This window comes from Phoca vitulina, unplaced genomic scaffold (assembly GCF_004348235.1).
Source record: "Phoca vitulina isolate PV1807 unplaced genomic scaffold, GSC_HSeal_1.0 scaffold3, whole genome shotgun sequence".
NCBI classification, from domain to species: domain Eukaryota; kingdom Metazoa; phylum Chordata; class Mammalia; order Carnivora; family Phocidae; genus Phoca; species Phoca vitulina.
This window is the reverse complement of record NW_022589706.1, coordinates 78,086,299-78,113,977: the sequence shown is the minus strand read 5'-3', so window position 1 is coordinate 78,113,977 and position 27,679 is coordinate 78,086,299. Positions and strand designations below refer to the sequence as shown.

At 33.8% G+C, this 27,679-nt stretch overlaps 1 protein-coding gene across 1 annotated transcript in view; it reads right to left on the bottom strand.

The window, feature by feature from the left end:
- Nucleotides 1-27,679, bottom strand: part of BANK1 (B cell scaffold protein with ankyrin repeats 1) — a 307,032-nt gene that overhangs the window by 233,358 nt on the left and 45,995 nt on the right. The window lies entirely within an intron of this gene.

Sequence of the window (27,679 nt, the reverse complement as noted above, 5' to 3'; positions counted from 1 at the left end):
AAATAAACTGTGGACTTTAGGTAATTATGATGTGTCAATGCAGATCCATCCTTAAGTGGTGGAACATTCTGGTGAGTGATGTTGATAACGGGAGTAGGTATGCATGTTGTCGGGGTGGGGTGTAGGGAGTATATGGGAAATCTCTATCTCCCTCATTTTTCAAGTAAACATAAAACTGCTTTAAAAAAATAAAGTCTTTTAAAGTATACATATATAGAACTATGTGGTAGGGATTTAAGATACATTCTTGAATGCGTAAGAATACATTGGCCATATATATATGTTGAAACCTCATGTGATTGGTAGGTAAGACATATACATTGGCCATATATATCTATATTTATCTATATCTAATATATATATATGAGAGTTCATGGTGCTCCAAATCCTCACTAACATTTGATATTGTCAGTGTACAGATTTTGGCTGTTCTAATGAATAGATCTAATAATATATAAACATAGATATATATATATTATTAGATCCATTCATTAGAACAGCCAAAATGTACATCTATAGATATATAGATGTACATATTCCATTAATATCAAGAGTGGTTATTTCTGACTGATGGGGTTATGGGTAATTTTATTATATATATTACTAATAATGTTAATTAATAATATTTAATATACATAATATATATTTTGGTTTTTCTATAATGAAAATTATTTGTTTTACAGATTGAACTATATATATTCCTCAAATAGTTGAATGATTTGAATGATCAAGAATAACTGATGAATAAAATTAACTGATTAAGATTATAGACTGAGCACATGTTTTTTTACCCCTCCTCTACACATGTAAATGAAATAATAGAAAAGATTATTTTCTTTATGGGTCATGACAAAAATGGGTAGGAAGCACTGCTCTGCAATTAGTATGTGAAATGAATCAGCTTTTCACAAATCATCTCTATGTTAAGGTGATCTAAACAATTCTAAAATATATCATCTAGAACAAAGGTGACTCTCCTCTTCCATTTTTTTTAAATTTTATTTTATTATGTTATGTTAATCACCATACATTAGATCATTAGTTTTTGATGTAGTGTTCCATGATTCATTGTCTGCGTATAACACCCAGTGCTCCATTCAATATGTGCCTTCTTTAATACCCATCACCAGGCTAACCCATACCCCCACCCTCCTCCCCTAACTCTCCTCTTTTAAAATGAATTTAATATTAGGCAAAAATAACTATAGATACCCTAAGGCAAGATAATTTTGTGTATTCTTCTTAACAACCAATAAAATTGCACTGCAAACTAATAAATAGTAAAGCTTTGTAAAATAATAAAGCACTAGAAAATAAATTTTCCTTTATGAATTAAGTCACAAAAATGGGTATATATGTAATTTTCTTAAAAATATTTATTTATTATTTCAGAGAGAGACAGAAAGAGAGAGCAGGGAGGGGAGAGGGGGAGAATCTCAAGCAGACTTCCCACTGAGCACAAGCCCAAGGCAGGGCTCAATCCCAGGACCCTGAGATCATGACCTGAGCTGAAACCAAGAGTTGGATGCTTAACCAACTGAGCCACCCAGGTGCCCATATATGTAATTTTTAAAGCTTGCCATATGCTTTTCAAAACAGACACTCTTTAATAATATTTTTTTTCAAAAAGTATAATTTTTAGCTCAGATTTTTAAAATTTTGTTTCTATTTATTTGTCAATTGATTAAATCCTCATTTGACATGAGGACAGGTGTTCAGATAATCAACAAAACTAGGTGAAGACTGGAAAAAAGTGGAATTTTTTATTTTTATCATATTTGAATTGCTTTTGTTATATTGATTTGGAAAAAAAAAAAAAAGCGCTATTCCTCCAAAGACTCTTCAAATCTGGCAATAGTTAACAGACAAACCAAAGGTTCACTTTTCATCATAAATGTTTTGGAAACAACAACAATAACAAAAACTAATCTAGAAGAAATATACCTACTACTAATAAAACCCTCTTGTCCTCCCAAGTAACCTTGGGAAAAGTACTATGTATTATGAACTTCAGTATCCTCAATTACTTAACAGCATAAATAGTGCCCTTCTTGTTGGACTGTTTTCATTACATTTAATAATATGTATGATGTGTCAGGCCTAAAACAGACATTCAATTTTAGTTTCCTTCTCTTTTTTCTGATTTCTTACACCAAATGAAACATAAAACATAAAACAACATTTTATATTTTCAAAAGATTCTAAATCAATTTTTCTCAATTTATAATCCAACTATTATTTAGAAAGGACTACAACATTTCCCTGGAATTTCAACAACTGAGTATCATTGTTTTTGTCAAATTTATAATCTTGGTAAATGATTCTATAATCACAGTACTGTTGATTTTATTAAGTGTGCTTAAGGCAGTACAAAACCTAGCATGCTTTTCTGGAGTTTTAATGATCAAAACCAAAACTATAATACTCTACACCATTCAGGGAAGTAAACACATAATTTCTCCAAGAGGTTAAAAAAAATAAATGTCCTGTACAAAGAGATGTAATTTTTACCAACATATTGGTCTAGTCACTAGTATTCTTAAACAATCTTTTTTTTTTAAGATTTTATTTATTTTGAATTGAGAGAGAGTGAGCAAGAGAGAGAGCATGAGTAGAGAGAGGGGCAGAAGGAGAGAAAGAATCAGACTCCCCTGCTGAGCAGGGGTCCTGACATGGGGCTTGATCCCAGGATCATGACCTGAGCCAAAGGCAGATGCTTAACTGACTGAGCCACCCAGGCACCTTCCATTTCCACATTCTTAAACAATCTTTGTTGTATGTTGTACATTATAATGGACACTAAATAAGAAATATTTCATTCAAGGCTACCTCCAAAACAAAAATAATACTGATAACAATAAAACTTCTTACCTACCAAACACATACAAAGATGAATATTACTCAGTATAGCCAAGCAAATGTTGGTCTCCAATAAGAAGAGAAATCTACTTTGTTTTAAATGCCCATTTCTTTCTTGGCACTCTAATTGCACAAACTCTACTAGCTAAAATCTCTCAAACGTTAGCATGGATGCAAATTTATACTTGACTCTTGATATTTTACCTTTTAATTTTAGTTCATAACATGTAGGGATACTTCTGAGGCGCAGCATATGTAAGGAGATGCTTTCTTTGGTGGCTTGTGTGTTCCGTTCTTACCTGCATTTCCATTTCATTTTGTTTATTATATTTTCTCCTTTTTCCTAGCGTTTCCCTTCCCTTTTCCTAATCCATCACCTACTACCCACTCTTCCTTTAAGGGGCTTTTTTCTACTGACCTCTTAGTCAAACTTGCTGCACAGAAATGGTACTATACATTGCAACTCAGAGTGTGGTCTTCAGACCAGTGGCCTATTAGAAATGCAAACTCCCAGCCTCTGCCCTGGACCTGCTAAATCAGAATATACATTTTAAAAGGATCCCCAGTGATCTGAATGCACATTGAAGTTTGAGAAGCAATGTGCAGTAACAACTTCTACCTTAGTGTGATAACTTTCCATTACATTATCATAGCATAAACCATTAACTGAAATTATATCATGTATTTACTTGTTTCCTTGTTTCTTGCCCATCCATCTAGAAGTCAAGCTTTTGAGATCAGGCAGTTAGTTCTTTTCCTTCACCTCAGTGTCTCCAGTGCATACAAAAGGGCCTTTCACAGAGTAGATGCTGTAAGTATTTGTTGCCTGATTTAATGACTGAATTAATCCATGACTAGCTTTTATTATGGGGGCGGGGGTAGTAGTGGCTTGAATTTCAAGGCCAGTAACTTATCTAGTACACTCTATGCCTGACCGTCTTAAAAAGGTACATCTGTGTTTCAGTCAGTGTGACTCTGAAAACACGGAACTGAACAAAGCTAGACAAAATCACCATAGCTTAGAAAGCACTAAGCTAGCCTCTCTTCCTACACATTTTCCATTGTTATGTTTTCTGAGAGTTGCTAAGTCAGTTTTAGAATCATCATTATATCAACATTATCTCCTCTATCTGGATATACGAAGCACTGAGATAAAGGAACTGAAAGGCCAGATAATGAAACAAACTCTAATTACATCCTCTCTGAATAAGTTCAACATGTGTCAAGATAATTCCTTTAAGCAGATTGTCCAGAATGAAATAAAGCCAAGATCTGTTGAATAAGATTGCAAACAAAACTGACCATCAGACTTTCATTTATTACCTTTAATGAATAACATTGTAAAGCTTTGAATCTATTTGCTATATTTTCAAAATCAAGCTACAAGAAAAATATTTATGTGAACTGATCATTCCAAGTTTGAGTGTTAAATTTTACATGGGATATAGGATTCCTGAGTAGAGGAAAGATTTTTTGTTGTTGTTGTCTTACAAAATATTCCATTGAAATACCTAGGGTATGATAATGCACACTCAACCTTGACATATTCAGCAATTTGCCAATTTATGTTGTTATTCTTTTGTTACGATAAAGAAAAAGCATAGATTAATTTGAATAGAGATTCATAAAATGTATAGTTTGAGCAGTGTTCCATATGAAGTTGCAGTAGTATGAGAAAATTTTTGTTATAATGTTACCTGAATAAAAAAGCCTATATATGCATATGTGTTCAGATATATGCACATACATATGTATATGCATAAATATATGTAAGTGTATATATATATATATATATATATATATATATAAATATACTATTGGTACATATATATAATATGACAAGAAAAATCACAGTTATCTTAACTGATTATTTTTGAGAGGTGGGAATAAGAGTCATTTTCTTTTTCATTTTTTATAATATACACTAGACTTCCAACAATCCATAAATATTACGTTTTCTAGTCACTAGACAAAAATGAACATCAAAAAATTATTCACCATTCTTAATGGATAAGAGGACAGCAACAATTCCGTTTTTCATAATTAAATTTATGTATTTTTTACAAAATAATAAATATAATATTTTTACAAATATAATATTCATTATATGTAATTTAGAACACACAAATAAAAAGAAGAAAATAAAATCACCTATAATTTCATTTCCTAGAGATAACTCCAGCTAACTTTTTGATATATACCTCTTAGCCTTTGTTTGAGGAATATAAATGCATATTTTTGAAAGAGTAAAATGGGATAATCCTATACATATTCATTCTTCTGGGTGTAATAATAATGTTTTATACAGGCGTACCTTGTAGTTAGGGTGGGTTCAGTTTCAGACCACTGCAATAAAGCAAATATTGCAAAAAGGCAAGTCAAATAATTTTTTTTGTTTCCTAGTGCATATAAAAGTTATGTTTACACTATACTGTAGTCTATAAAGTGTGTGATAGAGATAGCATTATGTCTAAAAAAAGTACATACCTTAATTAAAAAATATTTGCTAACCATTATCTGTGCTTTCATTGGGTCATAATCTTTTTGCTTATGGAGGGTCTTGCCTTGACGTAGATGGCTGCTGACTGATCAGGGTGGTGGTTGCTGAAGGCTTGTGTGACATTGGCAATTTCTTAAAATAACACAACAGTGAAGTTTACCACGTCGATTGGCTCTTTCTTTCACTAATGCTTTCCCTCTAGCATGTGATGCTATTTTTTAGCATTTTGTCCATAGTAGAACTTTTTCCAAATTTGATTCAATCCTCTGAAACCCTGCTGCTGCTTTATCACCTAAGTCTAGGTAATATTCTAAATCCTTTGTTGTCATTTCAACCATCTTCACCAGGAGTAGATTCCACCTCAAGAAACTACTTCCTTTCTCATCCATAACAATAACTCCTCACCCATTCAAGTTCTATCATGAGATTGCCAGCAATTCAGTTCACACCTTCAGGCTCTACTTCTAATTCTAGTTCTCTCGCTATTTCCATCACATGTGCAGTTACTTCCTCCCCTGAAGTCTTGAGCCCCTCAAAGTCCTCCATGAAGGTTGGAACCAACTTCTTCCAAACTCTGATTAATGTTGATATCATATTCCCATGAATCACAAATGTTCTTAAGGGCATCTAGAATGATGAATCCTTTCCAGAAGGTTTTCAATTTACTTTGCCCTGATCCATCTGTAGCCTTAAGAAATGTGTTTCTTAAATCATAGGACTTGAAAGTCAAAATTTCTATTGGACCTCTGGGCTGCAGATTGGATGTTGTGTTAGGAGGCATGAAAACATGAATCTCATTGTATGACTCCATCAGAGCTCTTGGGTGACTAAATGCATTGTCAATGAGCAGTCATATTTTGAAAGGAATCTTTTATTCTGAGTGGTAGGTCTCAACAGTGGGCTTAAAATATTCAGTGAACCATGTTGTAGACAGATGTGCTGTCATCCAGGCCTTGTTGTTCCATTTATAGAGCACAGACTGAGATTTCACATAATTCTTCATAAGTCTTCAGGGCCATAGACTTTTCAGAATGGTAAATGAGCATTTGGCTTCAACTTAAAGTCACTGCATTAGCCCCGAACAAGAGAGTCAGACTGTCCTTTGAAGCTTTGAAGCCAGGCATTGTCTTCTCCTCTCTAGCTATGAAAGTCCTAAATGGCATTTTCTTTTAATAAAAGGCTGTTTCATATGACTACATTAAAAATCTGTTGTTTAGTGTAGCCACCTTCATTAATGATCTTAGCTAGATCTTCCAGATAACTTACTGTAGCTTCTACATCAGCACTTGCTGCTTCACTTTGCACTTTGATGTTATAGAGATGGCTTCTTTCCTTAAACCTCATGAACCAACCTCTGCTAGCTTCAGACTTCTCTTCTGCAACTTCCTCACTTCTTCCAATCTTCATAGAGTTGAAGAGAGCTAGGGCCTTGCTCTAGGTTAGGTTTTGGTTTAAGGGGATGTCATAGCTGGTTTGACCTTCTATTCACAACTTCACTAACTGGCACAAGAGGCCTAGCTTTCAGCCTACCTGGGCTTTTGACATGTCTTCTTCATTAAGCTTAATTATTTACTGCTTTTGAATTTAAGTGAGAGATATGCACCTCTTCTTTTTACTTGAACACTTAGAGGCCACTGTAGGGTTACTAACTGGCCTAATTTCAATATGGTATTGTCTCAGGAAATAGGAAGGCTCAAGGAGAAGGAGAGAGATGGGGAAGGCTGGTAGGCGGAGCAGAGAGAACACACACAACATTTACCCATTAAGTTCGCCATCTTATATGGGTGTGGTTCATGGCACCACAAAAAATTACAACAGTAACTTCAAAGATCACTGATCACAGATCACCACAATAAGTATAAAAACAATGAAAGAGTTTGAAATATATGAAAGAATTATCAAAATGTGATGCTGAGACACAAAGTCAGCAAATGTAGGAAAAACAGTGCTGATAAGCTTGCCTGAGGCAGGGTTGCCACAAACCTTCAGTTTGTAAAAAACACAAAAACTGTGATGCACAATGAAGCAAGCACAGTAAAACAACGTATGGCTGTATTCCAATGGCTCTTTGCAATCAAGATTTTCACATATGTTGTATTTTATTTTAAACACACACAAAACTATAATCCCTATTAAATGATGGATTACTGAATTTATGTCAACCATTTAAAACTATTTGCAGAGAGTTTTAAAATTCTGTATCAGAAACTGTTCCTCCCCCATAAATTTTTCAGCCGAACAGAATCTTTTATGTGCAGACAATACAGTATTTGTATCAAACAGAGTTAAACAAATAAAAGGTAGATATAATTAACCCAGGAAGAAAGTAATAGAACCATAAATAGTAAATTCAAATCTTAAATTTTGCAAATTAAATGATGAAGATCCTCTGGTCCTTGTGTAGGAAATAAAATGTCAGTATTGTTTATAAAATGATTTGAGTTTATTCCTCCTTAAGCTTTAAGTAGTTTAACTAGAGAGACATGACTCTCCGCATGTGTATGTGTGTATCCTAACTAAGAACACTTAATGCTCCACATGTTGGTTGTTAAGATAAAAACCACTGTGAGGATCAAGCATTCAGACTGGCCTTCTCAGAATGGGCCTTAAATATAAAACACTGAAGAGGGGGGAAGGAGAACATTCTCATCACCAGAACCACGCTCCTATTACTCTTTCAGTCAATTTACATGAGATTGAGGAACTGACTATCTTATTCATTGTTGAACACATAACAATTTGTAAAATGGAAGAAGTAATATATTACAAACGAAAATGCTTAAAGAAGATAAGGCTCGGGGAAGTTGACTAAAAGCAGAGAAGTGCCAGCCTCTCTTTGTGACGGGTCTACATACAATTGTCTTTCCTTTCAAACAAGGGGAACCATCCATTTTAATGGCAATTATAATGTTTTTGGTTTTGCTACTGCCTTTGGTACAAGTATTTACACATAGCTACAGATTCTAGTGTGGTAGGTTTCAGGAGACTACAGAGGACTACGTACAGGGAAGCAAGAGCAAGACAAGTGTGTCTAATCTGACTTCCTCAATGGCTCAGCAGAGAAGGGCATGAGGCTATTGAGTAGCTAGACTTAAGAATGACTCAATAGCTGAAAAAGAAAGGAGGGAAGCTGTTAGGAAGACAAGAAGAGGATCTTAGAAAGACAGACTAAAAAGACAGAGAAGGGCATATCCTTCTATAACGCCCAAAAAGTCTCCCTTGGAAAGAGTGAGAAAAATAGATTGTACATTTGAATTACCTAAGTATAAGTCAATAGAATATTTTTTTTTAACTTCCATGAATGAATGATTAAATTAAATAATAAAAGCATGAAAAATGTATTAGAAAACCACCCTTCACTTCAAATTTCATGCCCTTTCCACTGGACTTGAATTTCTCTGACATCATCAGTGAGTGAATATACTGTCTTAACAAGGTGATCTAACTCCTGACTTTTCCTCTCCCAGTGTAGCAAGATCAGCCATAAATTACTGCCAGAAAGCTGGAATTTCAGTGATGGTGTTTAGTAAATGAAAAGGAAGCTATTGTCAATTCATTGCCTAAAAGGAAGAGAATTTAAAAAGAGATTTGATCTAAAATGAATACCCATGCAAACAATGAATCACGGAACACTACATCAAAAACTAATGATGTATGGTGATTAACATAACATAATAAAAATAAATAAATAAATAAATAAATAAATCCCAGATCATCCACCTGCAAAAAAATAAATAAATAAAATAAAATGAATACCCATGATTTTATAAATAAACTTCCTCAGGATTATTAATAACACCTAACAACTACTGAACACTTACTATGTGCTAAGTAGTGTTTTTACAGCTTTGCATATTTTAACACACTTAATACTTACCAATTCCATGAAGTAGGTGATAATATCATCCTCATTTTACAAATTAATTCATTTGTTCTTTGAACAAATATTTATGAAGCACTACGTGCCAAGTGTTATACAGGATGCTGAGGCAAACCTTCCTTCCCAGACTTGCAGTCTAATGGGATGGAGGCAAACCTACCTGAATAAAATGTGGAGTGTAGCAGATGCTGGAAAGGGCTGGGGAGAAAAGTAAAGCCAGGAAGCCTAACGGGACTTCAAGGAGACGGAGCGGGAGCTGCTGTTTTAAATGAGGAAAATAAGAGGCTGGGCAGCGAATTAAGTCTTCCAAGGCCACACTGCTAGTTATTGCTGAAGACAAAGAGGAAACTAATCAGGTTGCAGAGATGCCTAATCACTACACTATACCGTCTCTCCGCACTCAGCGAAATCATACATATGGCAATTTATCACAGGGATGATCTGACAGAATCAAAGACACAAAATTTTCAGAGCTGTTAAAAACAACATATGGTCTAAAACTCCAGTGAAAATGTCTAAGGCATTAATTCTCATGATAGCATAAGACTGTACTCCATTTGACATTAAATTGATGTTCCAGTTAGGATAGCTAATTTACATAGAAATGGCAGTTTATGTGTGAGTGTGTATGTTTACCAGTCTTGTTGCTCTCTCAATTATCTCACAAGAATGTCTTATTTTACAAAGAATTCCCAGGAGCATTTTATGTGTGGTCGGATTGACTCTTGCTACCAGAGAAAATGACTCTTTTTATAATGCCAAACAGGTGGAATCATTATCAATAGGTAATGACGATTCTTCTCAGTCTAAATTGGATTTGAAGGAGAAAGATACATTTCTGAGTTTTATTCTTTCAAGTATCTTCAAATTCTTTACAATTATCTAAGCATAACTTGAATTTTGATGACAAACTTTCTTTTCTATGTTTTAGAAAAATGTCTACCAGCATTTAACACATTTTAAATAATAATCGACATCTTAACCTGATATATCTAAGACTATTTCCATAAAGTAGTAGAAACTCTGTACCTGAGGATGTTATTTTAACTTCCAATTTAAATTGTAATTGCTATATGTAAATAATTTTAGGATGTGTTGTAGTTTTTAGTTTCATATTTTCATGTGACTAGACAAAATGACTTTGAAATTGCCTGCTTTCATGTAAAAGCAGCCTTTTAAGTGATACTGAAATATTATATATAAGCATGACTCTTCTTCAACTTGAATGAATATTATAGAAACTGAATCTACCCACCTTTGGGGCAGAAATAGGTTTTGCCTTTTTTCCCCATTTATTCCATGATATATTAAAATGAGGAAGAAATTTTGGCAGTTAAGCCAAAAAACTGTTTTTGAGGGATGGCTCACCTCGTTGACAGATAAGCCCCTAAAAGAAGTCTTTTTGGGTTACGGTAAAAATAAGAAGTAACATGCATTGATTTCGGATTAAGTCTGAAATACCCTAGGTAGAGATTTATATACATAATTTCCTTTGATCCTCACAATTATCCTAAGAGATGCATACTATTGTTTTCTGATTTTACTGATGAACAATTGGGTTTTTAAAAAAAGTCAAATTGTCATAGCTCACAGAGCTGGAATGAAACTCTTTGATTCCAAACACTGCACTCTTGGCCACAGAGCTATACTTTCCACTAAAGGGAAACACCCTTTGCTGATGCATACATCCTGCCCGTCCCCAGCTACACACATAAGAAGTACTAGCAAGCGGGCCTCATCAGCCAATTTGATTCTGTTAAGAGCTCAGAGGAGCCCTAATGACTCACTTTGTTTGCTTCATCTGTGACAATGCTTTATTTGTCTTGCAGCCACTCCAATCTCCTCCCCAGTCCCTGAATGTAACCATCATCTTTCATTCTTTCATGTATGCTCCTTTTTTAAATTTATTTTTTAATTTAAATTCAATTAATTAACATATAATGTATTATTAGTTTTAGTGGTAGAGGTTCAGTGATTCATCAGTCTTATATAATGCCCAGTACTCATTTGCTCTTTTCTTTTTGCGTGTTGTACCTAGTCCCATTTTTCCTCCTAATTTTCAACACTCCCATCAATGGTTACTCCTTGTGGAAGACCTTTCCCAACTTCCCTGTAATCATAGCTCACAGGATGTACTATACATCATTAGAAAGTGTCACATGATCATATCATTTATATATTATTTATTTTCCTATCTCTTTCAGTAGATAGTGAACTTTTGATAGTAGCAACTGATAATCTTCGTTTCTACCTCAATTTCCGGTAACTACCAAACACTGGCCACATAGTAGAAACCCAACAAATGTCAGTTGGCTAAAACCATTATTTAGTGGAAAATCAACCAAGCTAAAGGGGAAAACATGTATTGCAAAGGAAGGATCCTTATAGCCAATATATATATTTTAAAGGAAAATCATTCAAAATTGAGTAATGAAGAAAAATAAATAATATAGGTATTGTACTAACTAGCATAGTAAGTGAAGAAGCATATTAGACATAGAAAATAAGAATTTTCTGGGTCATGGAATAAGCATTCCTAATTTCTAAATGTCTTCAGAATTATGAAAAAAAAGCATTCTTAATATGCAAATGTAACAATAAAGGGGAAAACGATAAATGCTTGATTCAAATGTTTCAATTAACAATGTGAAAATACATCCTGGAGATCAAAAGGCTAATCAAAGAAAGTGTTTAAGTGCATGATGATCAGAACAATTTGGTATGATCAATACACTGATGAAGAAGGCACTATGGGTGCCATTTTATGTTGTCGAGTCAGTTAATATGATAGAATATTTATCATAAAAAGCACAAAATAGGGAAGTAACAGTGATAAGGAAACATGAAAACAAATCTTACTATAATAAAATGAGATCAATGAGGGAGGTACACATACTTAGAAGACGGTAGATCAGGAAAAGTGGGTAATATTTTTTGTTTGCAATTTTGAAAGGTATCACAGTTGAAATGTGATATCAATTTTGAAATGTGATCCCTAAAATGAAAAAGAATATATTTTGGACAAAAAAGGAAATGTTTCAAATGGAAAATTCAGAAACCTATTTATTTTAAAAGTTTTAATATTTAAAGTATTGCTATACTGTTTCAGACAGGAAAATGTTCTGAAGCTCGTTTACCATGAGAAAGATAACTGGAATGGAAAAACTACATAATATTTTACTCAAATAAAATATATTGCAAGTTTGTAAATGTAAATCAAGACGTAGGGTTTAAGACACAAAACGTCAAATTTTAACACTCCTATTAAATTTAGAATGTGGAGGTGCCTTATGAAACCTTAGCATCTCCCCACAATTGAAAATATAGATGATGAAGAAGGAGAAGATTCACTCTTTGTGACAGCATTAGTAACCTCAGCTTCTAGTTATCGTTACCTCAGGTTTTCATACTAGTCTCTGAAATGTAAAGACCTGGACAATTTTAAGAACACTCTGATTAGAGTTGAGTATGTGTACATCCAAAAAATTGAAAATGATCTGGTATTCCTAAAGTACTCTAAAAACTATTTTTTCAACATCAACCCAGAATTTGTTCACTAGTGTATTTATTTGAAATGCGGGCACTGGAAGTATCTGGTTCATTCCAGTTCTGTCATTTTCTAGTCCCTTACCCTCCTATGTTTGTATTTTTACTTAAAAATCAGAATGGTACCAGTATCTAGACCCCACCGGTTTTGTAAAAATTAAATACGTATTTACATTAAGTTATAATAACAGTGCTTGACTCACAGAAATTCATACATGAACAGTAGAAAATATTTTTGTTGAAATGTAAGGAATAAACGGATCAATCATGAACAAAAAACGGAAGAGCAGTAATATGCTTTCTCATACGAGCATTAGTGTCATTTGAGAGTGGGGCTTCAGAATGGAGGAGCCAACATTCTGACTCATCATGGATTTTTCTAGATTCCTCCCCACTCCGACAGCATGGAGCCTGCACAAATAATTTAATGTCTTGGGGCCTAATGACATCACCTGTCAGTCAATAACAATGTTGTGTAAGATATTATTTGAGATGAGTTTTAACTCTGAAAACTTTAACTTTCAACTCTGTGATTTATTTATAAAAAGAGTTTTTAAAAAATAATTCCTCATATGAAGTACTAGAAAAATCTTCATTATAATTTTATAACTTTTTCCATTTTTCATAATAGTTCATTTGTTTGTAGCTCATCTCTGAAACACTTTTGCTTATCCCTACATCAATATTTTGCACAATTCTGTATAACTATCACTACCATTTAAATCTATGCTTCCTGAGATGCCTGGGTGGCTCAGTCAGTTAAGCATCTGCCTTCGGCTCAGGTCATGGTCCCAGGGTCCTGGGATCGAGCCCCACATCGGGCTCCTTGCTCAGCGGGAAGTCTGCTTCTCCTTCTGCCTGCTGCACTTTCTCTCTCTCTGACAAATAAATAAATGAAATCTTAAAAAAAATAAATCTATGCTTCCATATATTAATATTTTGTTTTATTATTTTGAACTATTTGTTCCAAACTGGAATCTTTCATTAAAGTGCAACATTGACTTTGGGGGAGATTTTCATTTTCTCATGGAACAGTTCTTAATACATCATTCTCAAGCCAAAGGTAAAATCTGAGATCCTGGGCTATCACTGCAGATGTTTTAAAACTTAAAAAAAATATTTTCATTCCCACATTCTTTCAGCAGTGTAGTCTCATGCCTACTGTGCGTTGCCTTTTCTTTGAACAAAACTTATGATTTTGTGTTAAAAATGATTGTATGTACATATTAGGCAAATACACTCTCAACTTTTAAGTATCTTATAGTCTACATATAAGAATTTATCTTTGAAATGAAAAATGCCAAAATGTTAACAGTGATTGCCTCCAGGTATTGTCATTCTGAGTGACATTATTGTGTGTGTGTGCTTCTTTTATTTTTTCCGTACTATTCAGATTTTTATAATGAGCATATATTATTTTTATAATTAAAAAGAATAAAACCTTTAAATGTTTTATTACTTTAAAATACTCATAATTCAAAGTCAGTGTCATATATTTGTTGAGATTAAAAAAACTATAAAATTAAATATGTGAAATTATATAGTATCCTTAAGGAAAGAAAAAACAACAACAACTGTAGAGCTCTTTTTTCCTACCTTCTAAACAGCTTTGAAAGATGAAGAAGCATTTGCAGATTAGACATGAACTTTATTTTCTCATATTTTTAAAGAATTTAAATGAGTTAAAAAGAACTTGGCCAGTTGGGTAACAAAATTATTGTGTTTTGTTCTAGTCATTGTGAATAATGGAATAACGATTGAGAAAATCCGTTACTTAAGAAGCTCCAGACTGCTGAAAGGGATGATAGAGCATTTGTTGGGGGGTTGGGTGGCATTCAAACAGGGCTGAAAAATACATGTTCTCTATTACTATAATGTTAGTCAAATTGAATTCTTATTGAGGTACTTCAATAAAAGGAAATGTTGAATAAAAGCTAAGCTTCATATGGGAAGCTATTAAAGAGACTGATGAGCATTACTTACATCCCTATAAATACAGTCTATAGCATTATGATACTATTAACAGTCAAAAAAAAATACCGATAGAGGATAAACTTAAGAGAAGGACTTCTGTTGATTTCCATCTGCCCAAACATTCCCATTACAATTCAAAAGGAAATCCTAATTGCCTAGTAAAGAGTACAACCATAAAAAGCTAATGGATATAGTTCCTAGGAAGACTGCAATTCCAACTCTGCTATTATGCAATTGTAAGTGGTAATTTAAAATTTTTTAGCTCTCCCAGTATACAGGAGTATTAAGACACTAGTAAAAGTAATTTGAAATCTCTCATGCAAACTTAAGGTGAAAAATACACATCTTCAATATATGAGTGCAAGTGAATTCCCATTTGGTGATATCATAAAATGTCTGATTTTTAAATCTTTTTTTAATACACAACATAATTTAAAACTGCATATTGTGTTTCTCAGTGAAGAATTAAAAGTTAAAATATAAGGACCTCTCACTTTATTTCCTATGTGAGATATAAAATTATGGGAAATCGGTGTTAGATACATTGTTTTGTTTCAAGCTGTTAGTTAATCTGATATGATTCTAAATTTGATCTTCTACTATAAACCTAAGTGTGGATGGGAAAATGTTACTGATGTTAAAAAAATAAAACTTAAAGTGTCTGCCTAGGAAAATAATTACCGAGACTCACAAATGGTTAGTTACCAGCTAGAATAAGGCATGTTTAAGTAAAACATAGTTCATATGTAAAATTTCCCTCCAATGGCTCAATCTTCACTTGAGAGTGAAGTTCTATAGGCATCAGATTACAATTTCGTAGGTTTCAAGATATTGACTATCTTGACACACATTTCAAAGCTAGAGATACATTTTCTGCAATAAAAAATGGCAATCTCTTGCTTTTCTTTTCTATACATAGTGTATTCCCTTTAACACAGGAGTTAATATTCAGAGAAGCCTCAGATTGGTGCTGTTAATGCAGCAGATGAGCATGTACATGTGTAACTGAAACATGAAAAGGACAAGCTTTCAGCAAAAATGAAGAGAGTAGTATATTTGGAGTAGCAAGGAATGACACAAACTAGGTAGTATGTAGTTAATAGCATATGACTCTGAGTAATATGAAACAGTACACCTTAGTTTTGATTCAACAAAGGGAGGTGGTAGAAAGCTGGAATAGAGGGCAATATGTTTATATAATATGAATGTGATGAAAAGCTACCCAGCATAGTGTTTAAAATGCCATTGCTGGGGTGCCTGGGTGGTACAGTTGGTTAAGTGTCTCACTCTTGGTTTGGGCTCAGGTCCTGATCTCACAGGCGTGCGATCGAGCCCCGCATCTGGCTCCACACTAAGCGCAGAGTCTGCTTGGGATTCTCTCTCCCTCTTCCTCTGCCCCTCCCGCTTGTGCTCTCTCTTTCTAAAATAAATAAATAAATCTTTTAAAAGGCCATTGCCAAGACAACTGAAAATATTCTGACCAAATGCCTTTATTTTATGTGCAATAAATAACTTACAATTACATCTGGTGTCTGGGACTTAATAAGCTTCTGTTAACAATTTTGGTATTTGAATTTCATTCTTCAATATATATAATAATGACCAAAAAATGACATTAGGACACAAAGTAAAATAAAATAAAGAAAAATAAGATTCAAAAAGATAAACTGATTAAAATAAAAAAAGACAAACTTTAAAAAGAATTTGAAAATGTGTCATAAAGTGAGGAGAACATTTTGAACCCTAAGTTTCTGCAGCCTCAGAAATAATTTGAGCTACTATATTAAATCATCTAAGCCAGAGAAGCTTACTGGGACAAAATAAAACCCTGTGTAGAGCATCACATACTTGAATTCACATTTATAATTCAGACTTTTTGAGTAATATACTTTTCAAACAATCCATCATTTTAATTGGAATTCTGAAGTTATAATGAACTATTAGTTTCTTAGAGAAAGAAAAAAAAGCAGATATTCAATCCTTGAATCAAAAAGTTGGCAGCTAATAATTTCTCAAACCTTAATACATTCTAGAAGTACAAAAACAGTTCTACCAGCCTTTGTCCTAAATATACTAAGTTATCATTATGAATTTACTGTTAGAATGGATGAATTATTGTCTAAATTAGTGAACAATCGATGTATGTGTCTTAAATCATGGGGCGCCTGGGTGGCTCAGATGGTTAAGCGTCTGCCTTCGGCTCAGGTCATGATCCCAGGGTCCTGGGATCGAGCCCCGCATTGGGCTCCCTGCTCAGCGGGAAGCCTGCTTCTCTCCCTCCCTCTGCTTTTCCCCCTGCTCATATTCTCTCTCTCTCTATCTCTGTGTCTCGAATGAATAAACCTTTAAAAGAAATTAAAATATTTGCTTATGGGCAAGCTTGCTGCTGCTCTAAGCACCTTGACTTTATTCTGTTGGTGATGTAGAATCCCGTAATCGAGTCTGTGTTTCAGAAAGAGAGGAAAGGAGCCACCAGCAGCAGGCTGGAAAAATAAAGATGATGATACAGGTCAATGGGGATGGAGAATGGGAAAGCAGAGACATTTTTCTAAGGCAGTGAAATTAGCTGAATGTGGGAGACAGGGTTCTGTGATAGTACTGGGGTGACTGGGCAGCAGTAATGCCTTTAAAATATGGAACACATGAATAGGGATAATTTTTTTTTATGGAGGGAGGGTAGAAGAAATAATGATTTTAGCAAATCTGAAGGTGGGACATAAATAAACAACGTGAAGTCTAGGGGAAAAGTGCAGAGTAGAACAGTGATTCAAGGAGTCCCTGAAGCCAAAACAATTTCCGTGATAATACTAAGATGTCATTTGCCTATGATGGCACAAAAGCAATGGAGAGTAAACCAACTGTCACCTAAGCATTAAGGATAAAGGCAGTGGCGCCCAACTGTGGTATTAACCACTGGGCGCTCCTGGTTAAGATACATATTGATTTTGTATAAGAAGAAAAAACCAGTAAGATACCACTCTACAACCATTAAAATGACTGAAATTAAAAACTGACCAAGTGTTGACAAGGGTGTTGAGCAACTGGAACTCTTAACATGGCTGGTGAGAATGCAAAATGATAAAACTACTTTGGAACACAGGTTTGTAGTTCATGCTCCACTAGTAATGTGAAGCATCTTTTCATGTGCTTTCTTGTGATCTGGATATCCTTTTTTTTTTAAAAGTATCTTTTGCCCTATTTTTTTCATTGGATGTTTATTCTTTTTATTATTGTGTTTTCAGAGTTCTTGCTATATTCTGGATACAAGTCCTTTTAGATTGATTTTTCTACTGATTATCGGAAAATTGTCCTGCTTCTTTGCAAGCTGGATAATTTTTGATCTGCTGGTGGACATTATGAACTTTATCTTCTTGGGTGCTATGTTCCTACAGATATTCCTGAGCTTTGCTCTGGGATGTAGTTATGTCACTTGAAAACACTTTGATATTTTTGAGACTTGCTTTTCAATTTTGTGAGAGGCGGCCAGAAGAGCCTTTAATCTATGGCTAATTTTGCCTCCCCTACCCAGGCAATACCCTTCTAAATATCCTACCCAATGTTTCTTGGATTATAAGGTTTTTCCACTCTTGCTTGTGGCAACAAAACTCTTTCCAGCTCTGAGTGAGCTCCTGAGATGTTCCTCTCCCTCAGGATGTTTCTTCCAGAGGCCTTGAGGAGTTTCCTGGCATGCATGTCCTGATGCGTATTCAGCTGAGGATTCGAGGGGAATCCACTGCACCTCTCCACAGCTCCCTCTACTAGCAGCTTTCACTGCTCCAGAACTCTGCCTGCTAACTTGAGATGCCACAGTCCGCCTGCACCCTTGTACTCCCACCTCCATCTCTGAACTCTGGGACACCACTGACTGCATCTGGGTTACTCCTTCCTGTGTTGTGGCCTAGAATCTCTCTTCAGGTACTAAGCGGGGCAAGTATATTTTTGTTTTTGAAAAATAGCTCTTTTACATAGAAATACGTTATTTATGTTCACATGTAATGAGCTTATTACTTTTAAATGAATTAATTTTTTTTTTTTTTTTTATTTGAGAGAGAGAGTGAGAGAGAGAGAGAGCACAAGAGGGGGGAGTGGGAGAGGGAGAAGCAGACTCCCTGCCGAGCAGGGAGCCCGATGCGGGACTCGATCCCGGGACTCCAGGATCATGACCTGAGCCGAAGGCAGTCGCTTAACCAACTGAGCCACCCAGGCGCCCTAAATGAATTAATTTTTAAAATTCTACATTTTAATTTTTGACACAGTAAAAAATCAAGAGATTTAACGGACATAAACAAAAGCTCTTTGGGGTTCTCAAAAAATTTTAAGGATATAAAATTGTTTTGAGAGCAAAAAGTTTAAGAATCGCTAGCCTAGAATTACAGATATGAAAGTCTTCAGCTAAGACAAAATGTTTTAAACTATATTTAGGAGAGTTAGTCGGAATAAAAGGGCCAAGGACAGAAATCTGAAAGAGATCCTCACCTTCCTGTGATTGCTCAACCTCTAGGCATCCAATCTGTCCTTACAACTTGTTTATTTGATCCTTGGAACATCTTTTCAATTTGTTCTCTAGAATCCATCCCCCTGTTAATTCCTTAATTCAGGCTCTCATTACTTCTCTTCTGTATCATTGCAGTGTCTTCCTTGCCCAGTCATTTTAGCCATTATCTGTCAGAGAAATCCTTCTAAAACCCTTGGCTAGTTATATCTTATCCACATTTAAGATGGCTTTGAAACCAGTGCCTTGAAGTTAAAATTCAAACTCCTCAGGAGCATGAAAAAGCCCTTCAGACTGCATAGCTCAGGCTGGCTCTCCAGTCTCTTCATACAAGAACACCTACACGTGAATTGTCATTTAAAGCTACGTATGTTTTCTCAGTGAAACAGATTTGCCTTAGTGTCAGAGTATTTGTCCATGTTGTCGTATACTCCCCAAACCAAAGAGTTTAAATAAATAAAAAAAGTAACTGAGCCTTCCTAGAGTCATTTTTTATCACCCTATATTTATGAGTGACAGCCATTGCTATAAATAGGTGGCTAGACAACAATTACTCAAAGGTTTTCTTTCTAATACGGTAAACAATCATTCAAGAGTAGAACTGACTAGAAATTATTTGAATGCGATGTTTACATGGCTGAAAAACAGTCACCCTAGGGTAAAGTTTACACTTTCTGATCACTGCAATTGACTGGAGATTTAAAGAAAGTTGTAATGGACTGAAGTAATGAACTTCATTGTTACTATTCATGTACTCTAGTTACAGGCTAAGAGTTTATGAATTTATCTACAACATTTCTTTTTAGCTGTACCTTAGTTTCATCATATGGCCTGTCCTGCACCAACTCCCCCATACCTCCCTAAACTGGCAGACAGTGTATTCAAAAGAATACTCGGTAAAGCCAAAAGTAGATTTTATGCCACATTTCCCTAAGCACGTCTGACCAAATGCCAGCACAAAGAAAATGCATGATTACTGGAGATTCTCTCCACTAAAGAACACCATGGATCATACAATAAGCTCCCCCAAAAGGTATCCCTACAGTAGAAATTTGCAAAAAGAACCACCCCATAATACAAATGTTTCCATTTAATTACTATGCCATACCACACTTACTTCTAATTTGCTGTTATTCTATATTAGTAAGTTTTCTTCACTATTAGGTCCACTATGAAAAAACTAGTATTTTCTTTGATATGAATCTGAACTCAACCTAATGCATGTGTCATGAATGCCAACAAAACATGAATATTAATTAAATCACATCTTTCCGACAATGACATGGGCCTACTTAGATCTTTTATGACTGACAGATGATGGGAAAAGTAGAACACAGTCATTATTTATTACGATATATTTTTTTTCTTTTCAGTTAAAGAACGCTGGTTGGCTTATTTTGAAATATTGATTAAATCTCACTGTTTCTAAGAAAGCCCTTCCTCATATATGTCTATTTTTTTCATATGTGTTTAAACATAACTTCTTATTTCATTGGAATTTTTAAAAAGAATTTTTATTTGCAGCACTTTAGAATCACTTAAAAACATTTTTTCCTCTCAAATTGGAATATCTACAAATTTTGCACTAACAAAAAAAAATTTGCAGTAACAATCTACTGAGGCTTTATGGATTTTTACTTCATGGGTGGATTGTGACAATGAAAATAAAACTTTGAGAGAAAAAACAAAGAGAAAAGGCAGTTTTAGTTTTAGTTATTTGGTTCAAAGTCTCCTGGAGGCCATTTCTCAAGATGCTTGCCAGAGACCTTAATTAGCTGAAATTTCTAATTGTTCACAGTCCTTCTTATACTTGTAAGATAATAATTCTTTTTACAATTTACAATATGTATTTCTAGTAACCTGTTTACAGAAATATAAATAGACTAGAGATTCAGAAGTATCCATCCCTGTGTATCAAACCTGAAATATTCCAAATAATATTTAGAGCAACAATAATATTAATAACAACATTCATTCATGAATAACTGAAGATGAAATAAGAAAACTTCTCAGAGACCAAACAATAAATAGGCACAAATTCATGGTGTTAAGGGAATACATTGGAACCCATTTTTGCTCTGAGTTTCCTGCTGATCCCTAGTGGTGCTGGGTTTTAAGGAGCTCCATACTCATTGAAAGGGAGGAAAGTCCAGGCATGAGCAAAATGAGAGATCAGACAAGAAATCTTTTTATAAACTAGGGCACCAAAACCTGCAAAAAGAAATTTTTTTTCTCAGCCTTGGCTCAGGGTGGAATTAAAATGCAGAAAGACTGCTTCTTAAGATTTCCCAAACTATAAGCATTCATATGGGTTTAGGATCTGGATAGATTCTACCTAAAAAACTGCCAAGAAAGCAGCAAGCCAAAAATTTAGTTTAAAGTGGTCCCAGGTGGAAATTCGAGTTCCTGGCAGAAACAGACCTAAATCTTTTCTTTAGCAAAATACATTAAAATCAGACCTCAAAGGATTTCCATAGATAAAGTTCCATGTTACATCAATTACAAAGAAAAAAATTACTTAAATAGCAGAAAGTCTTAGAGAACCAGGCCAGCAATCCACATATTACAATTTCCAGGAAAAGAATATAAATAAGTGTTGGGCGCCTGGGTGGCTCAGTCGTTAAAGCGTCTGCCTTCGGCTCAGGTCATGATCCCAGGGTCCTGGGATCGAGTCCCACATCGGGCTCCCTGCTCGGCGGGAAGCCTGCTTCTCCCTCTCCCACTCCCCCTGCTTGTGTTCCTGCTCTCGCTGTCTCTCTCTCTCTGTCAAATAAATAAATAAAATCTTTAAAAAAAAAAAAAAAAAAAAAAAAAAAGAATATAAATAAGTGTTAATATAATGAAAGAAATAAAAGAAAATGAGGCTGTGAAGAAATCCAAGATTATTAAGATGGGCCAGGCTTTGATAAAACACCCAAATGGAACTCTTAGAGATAAAATGTGTAATGGCAGGTAATAACTGAACTTAGAAACTCAATGAAATGTTCAAAGGCAGATGAGAAATGGCTGAAACATCTGTTACCTAAAAGATAAATCTGAAAAAAATTAAGTAAAATGAAGCAACAGGGACAAAGGGAAGGCAAATGTGGAAGCGTGGTTAAGAGACATACAGGGAGAATGAGAAGGCTGCGCATGTGCTTAATCAAGGTTCCAGGAGAGAATGAAAGAATGGAGAAGAGGGAAGATTTTAGAAGTTGGAATGGCTGAACATTTTTCAGATTATGGAAAGACATGGAATCTCAGATCTCAAATAATTATATGCAGGATAAATACAAATATTAAGTATCTAGGGACACATCATTATAAACTGAAGAAACCCAGATACAATGAGAGGACCTTAATAGTTGATCATGAAAAAAATAGATTGCCTACAGAAGGATGGATGCCAGATAACCAACTTCTCAGCAGCAACATGGATGTGAGAAGACAAGAATAATATTTTCAAGAACTGAGAGAAAACAACTCCTATATCTAGTGAGGTTATCTTCAATAGCAATGCAAATAATGATATTTTTGGTGCAAACTGAAATTGAGATTTATTTATTTATTTTTATTTATTACCACAAGAGCTCACCAAAGAAAATCTTAAAAGATATACTTCATGGGGGGAAAAATGATCCCAGGAAGAGAGTTTGAGATGCAAGAAAGAACAACATACAAAGAAAATTGTAAATATATGGTTTAAGTTGAACAAATATTGATTCTATAAGTATAAAAAATGTGGAAAAAACTAAGAATTATTATCCTATATAATTGGAAAAGAGATGATTAGAGTTAAAGCATTATAAAAGGCCTTTTTATTTTTCAGTATGAAGGAAATATAATAACTAAAGATAGTAGTTAATAATTAAAGGCAATTTTAATAATAATTTAATTGCCACTTTAAGTGTACATCCTGAAATTTCTAGGATATCACTAAAAGAATAAAGTAGCATGCCAATGGAATGAGGAGGGACTCAAGTTAAAAGGAGGCAAAAAAAGATTAAAGAAAAGAGAAATATGAAAAAATAGAACAAATAAAAAACAATAAATGACAATTAAATCCATATATGTCAGGTTTCATAATCAATGTACATTGATTAAATTATACATTAAAAATTAAGATACTAAGACTGAATTTTAAAAATCCAGCTATATACCATTTATAAAACATACGCCTAATCGATAAAGACAGAGCAAAGATACAAAGACAGCTCAAAATAGAAGAATGTAAAAAGACATATCATATAAAAACAAGCTTGATCCAATGGCCATAAATCACAGTGCATATCAAATATGGAGATAAGTGTTCTCTTCAAGTACATGTAGAATATTTTAAAAATCAGTCAGATACTAGGCCATAAATAGAACTGAATAAATTTCAAACTACCTGACTAATATAGACTGCAATCTCTGACCATACAATAAAATCTAGAAATCAATAGCAAAAAGATAAATTAAAGCCCATATTTCTGCTTATTTATAACACTTCTAAAGAAGAAATCAAAATAGAATTAGAAAATAGGTGGAACTAAATAATATTGAAAAGAATTTTAAGAACCTGTTGGATATAGATGAAGTACTTAGAGAGAAATTATAGCCTTAAATGTTTATTGTAAAAAGGGAAAACAGAAAGGTTACATGTCCATGAGCTAAGCATTTAAAAAATTAAAAAGAAAAACAGAAGGAAACAAATATTAAATGGAACAAGAAAATAAAAAAATAGAAAAATATACAATAGAAAATAATTTTATAATTTAAAGGTTTTCTTTTGAGAGGACAAATGACATTGAAAAACTGAGAAGCTCAATTGATATTTAAAAAAGGAGACATAACTAAATGATCTTAGAAATAAAAAAGCATGCAATTTCATATAGAGTAGATATAAAAAATAAAGGAATGTTATAAACAACTTTATATGGAGAAATTTGAAAATAAGTGAAATCAGCAAATTCTTAAACAACAAAAATGACTCAAAGAGAAAATCTGAATGGTTCCAAAACTCTTAAATATTTGGCTGAAACATTCAAAGAACAGGTAATTCACAATGGAAAACATAATCTGTAGGCCAACTTCATAATGCATACAAAATTAATTCCAGATGGATGTTATACTTTAATGAGAAAGTCAAAAGTTTCAAATTTTTAGAAGATATTTGTATGACCGAAGAGAGGCAAAGATTTCTTAGACAGGATATGATAAATAGAAAGCTTAAAAAATTATTGACACGCTTAACTATATTAAGAGCATATTTATCAAAACTGTTAAAAACTAAATTGAAGACTGAAGCCCTAAACTCAAACTTTGAGAAGATATCTGTAAAATATATAAAAAATATTTTTTAAAGTGCCCTATAAATCATTTTTACAAAGACCAAAAAAGGTGGGTAAAAGACACAAGGAAGCACCTCATAAAACAAAATTAGAGACTGAATATATGAAATATATAAATATGTAAATATAAGAGAAAATGTCCATTAGTAATCAAGAAAGTATAAATTAAATCTATAATAAAATATACTTTCACAGCCACTAAACTGCAAAAACTAAAAATTCAGACTGTACCAACTATTAGAAAGAATGGGAAGCACTGGAGACTCTTACATTTCTATCAAGTAAACTGGCACAACAGTGCTGGAAAGACAATTTACGTTAACTATTACATGCACATATCCTGTGACCCAACTATTCTCTTCCTGGACACATGCCCCAAAACTAACACTTGTGCACCAGGATTGTAATTGCATTGATTAAAGAAAACCAAAACCAAAAAGCTCTGTAAGTAGTTATAATTTATGTGAATAATAAAGTTGAAAGATAAATTGTGGTACATTCCAATTATGGGGCAATGAAAATAATTGAACTATATATACATCAACGTAGATAGGTCTCAAAAACACAACATTGAATCAGAAAAGAGTTAATACGTTTCCATTAATATAAAGTAAAAAACCCAAGCAATCCAGATATTTTACAGATATATACACATGAAGTAAAACTATAAAAAGAAATTGCAGAATGGTGGTTATCTAAGAAAATGGGAAAGGGAAAGATGATGGGGGGAGAGATTCCCAGGGAGTTCAAGGGAATTAGTAACGTTCTGAATCTTAAGGTGAAGGTGAGCCTGCAGGTGTGTGATTTTTAAATTTCTCTACAAAATGCTTATACACATATATTCTGCTATGTATGCATAATGTATTTCACATTAGAGTACTAGAATAAAATTTCAAAAATAACTTTTTCATACCAGTAAAAATGATCAGGAGTCATGTTTCAAGATAATCATTACTTTCTAAAGTAATGAGGTAAATTATAATTGCATACACACTTACAAAATCAACATAAATGAGTTCCTTTTCTAAAAGAAAATTTAGAAATTTTCAAACAACAAAAGAGAGATACTGATTTAAAATGCATAATTCCACCATTTCTATTCTTTGAGCAATGCTTTATTATCCATCAACAAAGATTATATTCATGAGAAATTTGGTCCAGATCAGTGGTTCTTAAACTTCAGGGTGCACAAGCCACAAGGGGAACTTATTTAATGTTTATTCCCAAGACCTCTGCTCTCTGCTTTTACAACTCACTCCAAGAGCTGTAATTCAGTAGGACTAGGGTGGTGCTAGGTATCTGAAATTTTGGCAAGCCCTCTCCCACTCCTTGCATAACCTGACTGAGATGAATAGAGACTCACAAAGTGAATCATGATTTGTGTTTATTCTTTTTGCTATTATATAAAGATGGAACAATATAGGAAGGTTCCCTTTACTTCATGAAATAATACAGTAAGATTTCCATTATTTCATAAAACCAGTAAATTTAATTTACTATTTGTAAGTTCCCTTTACTCTTTTTTTTTTTTTTTTTAATTTTTTGAGAGAGAGAGGGGGTTAAGGGCAGAAGAAGAGGGAGAGAGAGAATCTCAAGCAGGCTCCATGCCCAACGCAGAGCCCAATGTGGGGCTCATTCTCACAACTCTGAGATCATGACCTGAGCCAAAATCAAGAGTCAGACACTTAACCAAACAAGTCACCGAAGCGCCCCAAGTTCCCTTTACTCTTAAAAAATATTTAAACTTTGAAAATTACAAACATTTAATAAAAGAGGAGTGGTTCTATTTCATTCATCTTATTAGAGAAAGCCCAGACCCATCAAATTATGAAAATGAACTAGAACCACTACAAAATGGAATTTCTGCTTGCTTTTAACATGTATATACTTTTCTCCATATTTACCACATCTAGCTAGTGAGAAAAACAAACCCAATTATCTATCTGTCCCCTCCCACTCTCTCTCCCTCCCTTCCTTCTTTTCTCTCATTTTATGTATAGAAAGAAAAGTAATAAAACCAACTTATATTTATTGAGCACTGATTCTTCGGCAGAAACTCTTTAAAGCTCTTTATATGTACAAGTAATTTAATCAGCATAATAATATCAGGTGAAAAGTATTATTATTTAAGTCACCTCTCTGCTACCCCTACTATTCTGAGGCAACTAGTAGGGTTTCCGTGTGAAATTATATTTATTTAAAATTTGTTAATGAATAAAATAAATTTATCTTTTAAACATTCAGCTCATACAGGAAATTTCAAGGAGAAACTCATTGTAAGTTAAAGGTTCCTAATCATCATCTAATGTTTTCTAACCACTCAGTTTTTCTAAGAAGAAAACACAATATACAACAAACCAGAGTAGAAGACCTAAGATATGGTACTTGACATAAGGGCTAAATATTACGTAGAAAAAAAGATTGACTTCTCATGCCTCATGCCAGATGATTCCCCCTTCCCAACAGTAAGAATGCCAGGAGAAAGCTGTATCATTACATATGAAATAAACATTTAGAGGCTCCATGGATGCCAATCACAGGGTATTTAGGTCTAACTTCACAGTGTATGCACTATGTCCTCAGAAAAGCATTATTTCTCAAAGCAACACAACTATCAACCCCTAGCACAAGAATGAGCTTACTTTGCTTTTTGTTCATCTCTTAGAACTACACATATGCATAGTAGATAACTCAGGATATTTAGCCAATTATCATAGTAGATAACTCAGGATATTTAGCCAATTATCATACATATCATACACCAATTATCATACATACAATTATCATATCATCTCTTAGAACTACATATATGCATAGTAGATAACTCAGGATATTTAGCCAATACACACATAGACATACCTATACACATATGTCCGTGTAAACAGATGCATATGACTATCTATATATGTGTGTGTCTATATATCTGTATGTATGTGTGTATATATATATATGCCATTTGACATCCTGCCACATTACCCCTAAATATTTCAATATATACTTCCTGAAAAACAGGATACTCTTTTACATAACCACAATATAATTTCAAAATCTGAGAACAGAACATCATACAACACTACTAACTAATACATAGTTGATAATCACATTTCATCAATTAT